Below are 9,246 nucleotides of genomic sequence, written 5' to 3'. Positions count from 1 at the left end.
CCCCCCCCCCCCCCCCCATTGTTTCTAGAACTGTCAGTGTTCAAATGTTTAATAGCTAGATTTTTTCCCCCCGTACACTTGGCCAGAAGTAGGAATTCATCACCATCTGTGAACATTTACTGCGCCTCCATGGTTTGCGTGGAATTGTACTAGAAACACTCAACCCCGGGGCTTTGTTGGCAATAAACTAGGTCTTTCTGCAGAACTTTTGAGGACAAATCACCAACGGGTTGGAAAGCATTTCCTTCAGGAATGGCAAAACTCTGTTTTTCACCTTGTTAACGCTGCTCCCACCTTTGTTTCTCCTCTAGTGTCAGTCTTAAGTGTGTTAAGTGCTTTTTTCTGCCCAGTGTCCTAGATACGAGGTTTCCAAATGATGTCCCCTGATCTGTACCCTACCCCCAATTCTCAGGCTTCTGGATAGACAGAGAATGGACATCTGGTTTGTTTTGGAATGACAGGCTAGACTAGAGGCGTCCAGAGGCCTGGTAACGGCAGAGGCTGCTGGCATCTTAAGACATTCAGAAACCACTGTGCTAAATAACGGTGGAGCTGTAGTGATCTCAACATTTCAAGGAGAAAGGAGCTTATAAAGTAGGCTTGTGATGTTTGTGAAAAGGGCCCTGTGGGGCATCTGGGGCACCCCATGTAGAGCTGGAACACAGGGACATGATCCCATGTGCAGAAGACAGCTCCAGCCTCTGCATACCCGTCGGCGCACTCCTGGGTTGGAACATCCTCTTCATTTTCTCTGGCATGTCCTTTTGCTCAATGAATCATTCCCGGCCAGGCCAGACGTCCTTGCTGGATCCAGAGCCAGCTCTCTGCACCAGCCCTGTGATTCTCTAATGCCAGCTTGAAGTTTGGTTTCCCACCTTGGGATGCTTTGTCTGTCAAGGCTTTTCACTGATGAATAGTTGTTATGAACATGTCAGCCAGAGTGGTACTTTTCAAGTCATGCAGTAATGGGTCTGTATGATTTTTTTTTGCACAAAGAACTAAATAGCTAAGATACTAATGTGGCAGATATGCCATAGCTACCTTTTCAGTGAAATCTTTAGTGTACACATTTGTCACACTGTATTAGAACATATTAAGGCAGCTCATTAATGTTTCAGTATTTAGAGTTTGTCATACAGTGAGCAAAGACAGACATTGTTGACACAGTCTGTTGGAGCAAAATATGTCTAGGCTTTTGCTTGCTTTTTGCATTTTCAGATTCACATTTCTATCAGAATTTTTGAGTTGTTTGTTTGGAGGCAGAGTCTCACCCTGTAGCCCAGGCTGGAGTACAGTGGCCCGATCTCAGCTCACTGGAACCTCCGCCTCCCAGGTTCAAGTGATTCTCATGCCTTAGCCTCCCAAGTAGCTGGGACTACAGGCATACGCCACGATGCCTGGCTCATTTTTGTCTTTTTAGTTGAGATGGTTTTCACCATGTTGACCAGGCTGGTCTCAAACTCCTGGCCTCAAGTGATCTGCCCCCCTCGACCTCCCAAAGTGGTGGGATTACAGGTGTGAGCCACTGTGCCCAGCCCTAGGGAGTTTTTTTTTTTTTTTTTTTGAGGTGGAGTCTCGCAGTGTCGCCTGGGCTAGAGTGCATGGCGTGATCTCGGCTCACAGCAACCTCCGTCTCCTGGGTTCACACGGTTCTCCTGCCTCAGCCTCCTAAGTAGCTGGGACTACAGCCCGCCTCGGGCTCCCAGAGTGCTGAGATTACAGGTGTGAGCCACTGCGCCTGGCCTTTTTTTTTTTTCTTTAATGTTTGTATTGAGGTATAATTAATATGCAATAAATGGCACATATTTAATGTGTACAGTTTGATGGGTTTGATATTTGTTTATGCCCATGAAACCATCACCACAATCAAGATAATGAACATGTCCATCACTCCTCTAAAACTTTCCTCCTGCCTCTTTGCAATTTCACCATCTTGTTTGCCTGCTGCCCCGTCCCTAGGCATCCACTGATCTGCTTTCTGTTATTATACATTAGTTTGCATTTCCTAAAATTTTATATAAATGGAATCATACTATATGTATTACTTTTGTCTGATTTTTTTTTTTACACAGCATAATTATTTTCAGATTCATCCATTTTTTTTGCATGTTTTAGTAGTGACTTTTTATATTTCTTTGTATGGATATAAAGGGAGGGGTACGGAGGGGTATTGATCTTCAGGGATTATTTATTTTCATTTTAAAAGTTTCTCCTGAAGTAGTATTTTTTTTTAAATGTGCTTTGAAAGAAATTTGTTTAGAATTCATTTGGCCCTAAAATCCACGTAATCAATGAGTTAAATCAGTAAATATAATATTTGGCATCTACCATGTTTGCTGTGTGCCAGGCTTGATGGTGCTTGTGGGGCACAGAAGAGGTTCCTGTCCTAGCCAGTGACTGGTGTGTTCAGGAGGGCCTATCAGTAGTTCGCTAGTGCATCATATCCTATACGTGTGTCGTGTTCTTAGACACAAAGACGGCTGTTACACTGTTATTTGCAAAAACGTTGAGGTCTTGCTTTCCACAGGCTATGGCCTGATGCACGTTTCCAGTTTTGCACAATGTCACAGCAGATATGCCTTCCACGCCCTTGGTCTTTCACAGCCAGGCATGGGGCTGGAATCTCAGAGCTACGGTTGCTGTGATTTCTTCATTCCTGCTCAGAGGATTGCATGATGGGGGCTGGAGTGCAGGCAGGAAGTTAGCCTCGTGGATTCCCTCATCCTCACAAAGCCAGGCGCACAGGGAGGTGGTAGGGGTAGGGAGTTGCCATGGGAGTTTCTTCCCCAACCAGACAGAGTGGTGTGTGTTGCTGGGGAGTTGGAAATGTATCCTGTTTTCCACATCCATTGTTCAGTTAAGTTCTCCTGAAAGAAGACTTCTTACTGTGTGTAAGAAAAATCAGTAAGCCTCTGATAAATAGTCAGACTGTCAGAAAAGGGACCTTGGAAGTATGTGGTCCAGCCTGCCCATTTTATAGGTGAGGAAGCTGAGGCTCAGCAAGCAGGAGTGACTCAGGAATAAGCACTCATAGCAGAGCTGGGACTTGGGAAACCCAGGCACTGCTTTAGACCTTCATTTTCATAATCCGCGAGGGTGGGAGTTTCTTTTTATTTTTTTTTTTGAGACGGAGTCTCGCTCTGTCGCCCAGGCTGGAGTGCAGTGGCCGGATCTCAGCTCACTGCAAGCTCCGCCTCCCGGGTTCACGCCATTCTCCTGCCTCAGCCTCTGGAGTAGGTGGGACTACAGGCCCCGCCACCTAGCCCGGCTAGTTTTTTGTATTTTAGTAGAGACGGGGTTTCACCGTGTTAGCCAGGATGGTCTCGACCTCCTGACCTCGTGATCCGCCCGTCTCGGCCTCCCAAAGTGCTGGGATTACAGGCTTGAGCCACCGCGCCCGGCCTGAGGGTGGGAGTTTCAAGAAGGCTTGGCAAAATTTGATAGGACTGGGAAAGAGATTGTTAATCTCTCATCCTGTGCTCAAGGATGCTATGCCATTTAAAAAAAAGCAAAACAGAAAAGAAAGACAAAATAATTCTCCCAGATGATGTTTCTTGAATGTTCTCACATCTTACAGTCTCCTGACCTTGCACAAGCTTGTTCCAGGAATAACGTTAAAATTCACGAGTGGGTGTTCGGTGACATCATTGGGCAGGATTTTCTGGTTCGTGAATGAAAGGTGATAGGTGACACCGTATGTCAGTGTAGCGCTTCTTGGTTTATGAAGGGCCTTCATGTGCAATCTCTACGTGAACCACTTCCCACATAGCCCCTTTATACCAGTGAGGAAATTGGCCCCCAGAGATGAGGCACTTGGCCTGAGGTGGCCCAGTTGGTAAGGAGAGGAGCCAGCTTTCCAATGCAAGTCCCAATTTCCAGTCTCCTGTTGTTTCCACCGTGTCCCCCTGCAAGGCAGCTGGGGTGTGCAGAACAACAGCTTGACACAGTGGGAAGAAACTGGGCTTTTATGTTTAGAGTTCAGAGCTCAGCTCTGCTCCCATGCCTGCTGGGTGACCCTGTGGAATACTCCTAACCTCTCTGAGCTTCATTGTCGTCTTTTGGAAGATGAGACCCTGTCCTACAGGATTAAAGTAGTTCAATATAGAGTGCTTACTATAAAACTTGCTTCTAGGAAGCAACTGGTCAGTGTTACCTCCTTAATGAGGGTGAAGTAGACGTGGGAATACTAGTTGTGAAAAGAGAGCCTATAAAGCAAAACTGAGGACACATTTACATATACCAAGGGGTGCCCAGCCCTGTTCTTGCACATAGAATCTTAAATGTTTCCTAGATTGAGCCATTAATCTTTGATTTTTTGCAAAGGAAGTTAAGACAGAGGTTCTCATCAAGTGCCTCGCACATAGTAGGCCTGTAATACAGACTGGATGATCAACTGCTCTTTGGAGTAGCAGAGAGTGTGCCTACACACCATTTGAATAAAATGCGACAGCCTGCCAGAGACCAGACTTTGAAGGTTATAGACCCAGGGCACGTGGCCAGAGCAGCTGTCAGTGGAGGTGCGGCCTGGAGCCGGTAGTGTGGAGGCTGGAGGCTGGAGGGGGCTGTTCCATGGCACCAGGGTTGAGTGGGAGTCAGTGCAGACTTAGAAGAGGGGATGTGTGTTCCGGGGTGGTGAGCGGAGAGGGATTTCTCTCAGACACTTAGATGGAATCTCAGGTCATACAGAGACATTGTCTCTGTGTTTTATATTTTCCTTTGAGAATATCTCCGTTTAAGTAACGGATTCTCTGAGTGGGGAGAGAAGAATGAGCCTTTTATCTCTGTTAGAGCCAGTAGCCGCCTCTTCAGGTTCAGACTTTATTTAAGGTGTACGGAGACAAAAGTTGGGTCAGTGTTTGTAGAAGAAAGGCTCTTTCTCCCTGTCTCCCTCCTGCTTCATCCAAGGCACAGAGAACACCAGGGAAACTTGGAAGTAGCGGAGGTGATTCTGGAGCTAGATGGGGCCTGACATGGGAAGCTGCTACCTGGTTACAGCTAGGCAGAGTTGGAAGGGTGTCCTTTGGTGGGGTGAGAAAAGAGCGCCTCCCAAGATTCCCCTGCACCCAGCCAGGCCCTGCCAGGGGCCCCTCCCACCGTTCTTTGCTCCTTCCATGGAGACTGAGAATTCAGTGATTCACTTCCCGTCATCAACTCTTGTTTAACGTTCCCCTTCATTGTTACCAAACAATCCAGGCCCCAGTGATGTGTGGTGTTCTGAGAGTGGAGGAGGGGAGAGAGAGAGAGAGCGAGCCAGAACTGTTTACAGAGCCGGAGAGATGGGCCCAGGCTTGACAGCCGGGCCGACTTGAAAGACAGGCTACAGTGGAGTGTGGCCCCAACAGCTGGGTGTGTGCAGGGTGGGAAATGCCAGGCACAGCCGCTCCTCCACAGAAACCACTCTGTTCTTTCTGCTCTTGATGGAAGCTCCTGCCCTTTATTGTGGTGTTAGCTTCTTTGTTCAGTTACGCCGACAGCTGAGTTTTCTATTTGGGGCCATAGTTTTGGGGTCATGGTTCCGGGAGTAGAAAAAAAAAACAACAGAAGAGCTCACTCAGAAGGATCCCTAGGTAAATGCCATCCCTTCCTGGGCCCCAGTTTCCTCACGTGTTCAGGGGGAAAAGAAGGTGGTGGTGAAATGCCCCCCACCAGCTCCAAAGTCCTGTGGTTCTGAGGCTGGAATATTCTGCAAAAGGACATTTGCACACCACCCTTCCACCGCCCCCGCCCCAGTGTCGCGTCCAGGTCCAATTCTACCAGCCACAGATGTGAGCATGTCTGGAACCCGTCTACCTGTCTCATTCATTCCATGACCTCTGATTTTTGAGGTCAGTAATTCTGCAGCCTCCCTCACCTTTCTGGTTTAAAGCAACCTCCTCTCTCAGGAAGTTGTTTGAAATCAATTTAATTCCTTTATATCCCACATGACAGCTACGACTGACACTGTTTACTTGATGTTGGTGTCGGGTTTGGGGCTGACTTGGTTTTTGTGTTTGCTTCTAACCTGCAGAAAGAGTCAAAGTTCTGAAGTTTTCTCTCTCATCCTTTCTGTTTGTTGCTCCATGTACAGTAGGGAAGAGGAATTTGTGTTGGTAGAGTCCATATTCTTTTTTTTTTTTTTTTTTTTTTTTTTTTTTTTTTTGAGACAGAGTCTCGCTCTGTTGCCCAGGCTGGAGTGCAGTGGCCGGATCTCAGCTCACTGCAAGCTCCGCCTCCCGGGTTTACGCCATTCTCCTGCCTCAGCCTCCCGAGTAGCTGGTACTGCAGGCGCCTGCCACCTCGCCCGGCTAGTTTTTTTGTATTTTTTAGTAGAGACTGGGTTTCACCGTGTTAGCCAGGATGGTCTCCATCTCCTGACCTCGTGATCCACCCATCTCGGCCTCCCAAAGTGCTGGGATTACAGGCTTGAGCCACCGCGCCCGGCCGAGTCCACATTCTTGATTACTTATTTGCTCTGCTGCTATTGATGATTCAGGTTTTCTCCAAGGCCCTAGGTGCCTAAAAGCATTGAAGAAATGAGAAGTGTGGACACAGAACACCTTTAAGCCACTTCCCCCTGCAAATTAGTGAGTTTCACAGGTATTTGGAATGCTAGAAGGTGCTAGAAGGTGAGCAGACACTAGAGATCTGTTGAACCCATCATTTTTTAAATGAGATAATCCACACCATACCTAAAGACTCCTCTGTGAGTCAGTAGCACAGCCAGAGGGAGGACCACACACACCCCTGTCATCTAATGAGCGGCCAGGGCTCCAGTCCATCCCCAGTGTGGCCCATATATCTGTGTGCTTTCTCCTCTGTTAAATCCAACACTGATAAAAATCTCCAGTTAACAAATATTTGTTGAGCAAGTTTATTGCAAATCGTTCTATTTAATGTCTGCCTACAACCTTAGCCACAGATGACTCTCTCTCCCTGGTATGGCAAGTGGGCAGAACTTCCTTATTCAAAAACATTTTAGCTTCCTGCACTTCCTCACTGGTTGCTTTCACCTAACTGGCACCTGTGGCTGTCATTCCCTTACTGTTTTTAATTGCACCTCTCAAGACCAACTGATTGCTTAAAGAACATTTCTGGTATCGGGCCCATGGCAGTAATGTGCGTCTGTGGATCCCTTTGCTATGAGGCTTGACTTCTCGATCGAGTTCACACGGCTAGTGGGCAGTCTGAGATCTTTGCTTGTTTCTTATGTCTTCTGAAAGGTGCTGTGAAGCTTACCAGTTGCTGCTGCACATTATCAGTTAAGTAATTCCATTACCATTACTATTTTCTGAGCAAATGTGACCTGCAAGCCCCATGCTCCATCCAGGATGCAGGCAAAGTTAAGCTGGGTTTCCTTTCCCTCAAGGCGCTCCTGGCACACTTGGGAAGGGAAGTCAGAAACACACGGAGGTCACTTCATCGTAGTAGGGCCTTTGGTGCTAATTGATGATGAATTTGAAGAGTGCGGGACAGTGGGACCGGTGGACTGTAAGAGTTCGAGGAGGGGAGGATGGAGAGAGGTCATTCTTGCAGAAAGCCACAGAGTGGGTTACTGTTTGAGCTGGAAGATAATTGGACCTCCGAGGGCTCTGTCCCCACCTGCACCTCAGCTCACTATGCTGGTGGCCAAGAGTGCAGGAGCCCCACGTTCAGATGCTGTGGCTGCAACATTTTACCTCCACTACTTGGGCCTGTTCAGCATATGGAGTTTCTATGCCTGCAAATTAGGCCTGTCTAGGAAGTGGGGGTGAGGTGGTGGGTGGGCAGGCGCTCTGAATCTCAGCTGGGACTGGGTGGGCTGATAACCGGGAGAGTTGTAAGTCTCTAGGACCCAGCGGGAGGACGCCTCACCTGGAAGCCTTTCCTTGTTCCTGATTGTAGCTGTTTGAGGGATGCAGTTTTCAGACAAGGGCCACTTAGTTGATGAGACCGGCTTAATCCAGGACGGCTATTGCCACCCTGACATTGTAAGTGTGGGCCTGGCTTCTCTGAAGTCCTCCCTTCTTGCTTGTGTGGAATTCCTATCTTCCTGCCCATAGGGGTTCTTTGCTGTCTTAGGTGAATTGCCCCAATGAACCAGAACCTTTTGTTTAGGTACAATAGGAGGTCTGTACCCTTAGACAGAAAGGAATGCTAATTGGCCACTTAACTGTCCTCAGGGTACAGATGCCAGAATATACAGGACACCCATTCTTTGTTACCATTTGGGATGGAAACTGCTTATATAAGCTTCTAAAACTTTGGTTCAGAAAGCAAGAGAATGTGTATGGAACATTAGCAATTGGTATCATGCAAATGCTGCATTTTTTGCATGTAAAGGTACCTCTTTAACTCCATGGTCCTTAAACTAATTTTTTCAAGAAACATGGTCGTTTCCCACCCTTCCTTTACTTCCAGCCCCCATTCATACCCAACAGTGGCTGAACTGAAAGGTTTGCAAATCCTGAAGGCTTTGGGGCTTCTTTTAAAAACAGGGACTGAGTTGTAAATGTCGTAAGACTGAGATGGGGAATGTTCCTTTCCCAACCATACTGTGTGACATTTGCTAGGAATTGTTGTAAAATCACTGGAGTGAGCGCTTGTCCTGAGGCACTGCCTCTGCGCGTGAATGTCACTGAGTTGCCCGGTTGACCCGTTGCATGTTATGTAGCACTTGTGACACTGTTTTATCTCTCTGGCCGGTGACTCATAATTAAGGAAGTCAAAACTGTGCAATTAACATAAAACCTCCTCGTTTGCCCTCTTCACCTTTCCCCAACCCCCGCCCCCAGTCAAGAATGCCCGCCTGACATTTTCTCTAAGTCTTTGGAAACTTTAAGATTTGTTTTGATAGAACAAGGCCTCCAGTTATCATCATCGTCGCCTGGTTCCACTTCTTTTACCCCAAAAGTCTGTGAGAATCTTTTCCAGGAAAAAAAGAAAGTAAGTAAGTAAATCCCACCCCCAAGCGTGCAGTCTGCCCACGGGAAGTGATTCATGGTGCTCCGATTCAGGCAGACCTGACTGCAGGAGGCGGGAGGCTGGGAACCAGGTCTGGGAAAAGAGGGCAGAGAGAGGATACCCAGACCTAATGGCTTCTGCTCTGTGGAAGAAAGTGAAAAACAGAATGACTAAGAGTCCTGTAATAAGAATTGTTTGTTTTGTGAAGTTGAACTAATAGTGAGGTTTGCCGGCAGATAAGACTTGAGAAATTGCAGTTGTCAGGGAAGGGGACTTTTCCATGTCCTGCTTTTTTTTTTTTTTTTTTTTTTTTTTTTTTTTTTTTTA

At 47.2% G+C, this 9,246-nt stretch overlaps 1 protein-coding gene across 8 annotated transcripts in view; it reads left to right on the top strand.

Annotated features, from left to right (window-relative positions):
• The window catches only part of SMAD3 (SMAD family member 3), a 131,912-nt gene that overhangs the window by 78,011 nt on the left and 44,655 nt on the right, over window positions 1-9,246 (top strand). The window contains exon 1 of one of the 8 annotated variants that reach the window (XM_017851121.1): window positions 5,256-5,346. The exons of 6 other annotated variants lie outside the window; for them this stretch is intronic. The gene's annotated coding sequence lies outside the window, so the exon portion shown is untranslated. Of the gene's footprint in view, window positions 1-5,255; window positions 5,347-5,387; window positions 5,568-9,246 lie in introns of those variants that run through there. One more of the 8 variants, XM_017851120.1, reaches the window with a different exon arrangement.

Source organism: Rhinopithecus bieti, unplaced genomic scaffold (genome assembly GCF_001698545.2).
Source record: "Rhinopithecus bieti isolate Rb0 unplaced genomic scaffold, ASM169854v2 scaffold_31548, whole genome shotgun sequence".
Lineage (NCBI taxonomy): Eukaryota > Metazoa > Chordata > Mammalia > Primates > Cercopithecidae > Rhinopithecus > Rhinopithecus bieti.
This window is presented reverse-complemented; position numbering and strand designations above follow the sequence as displayed.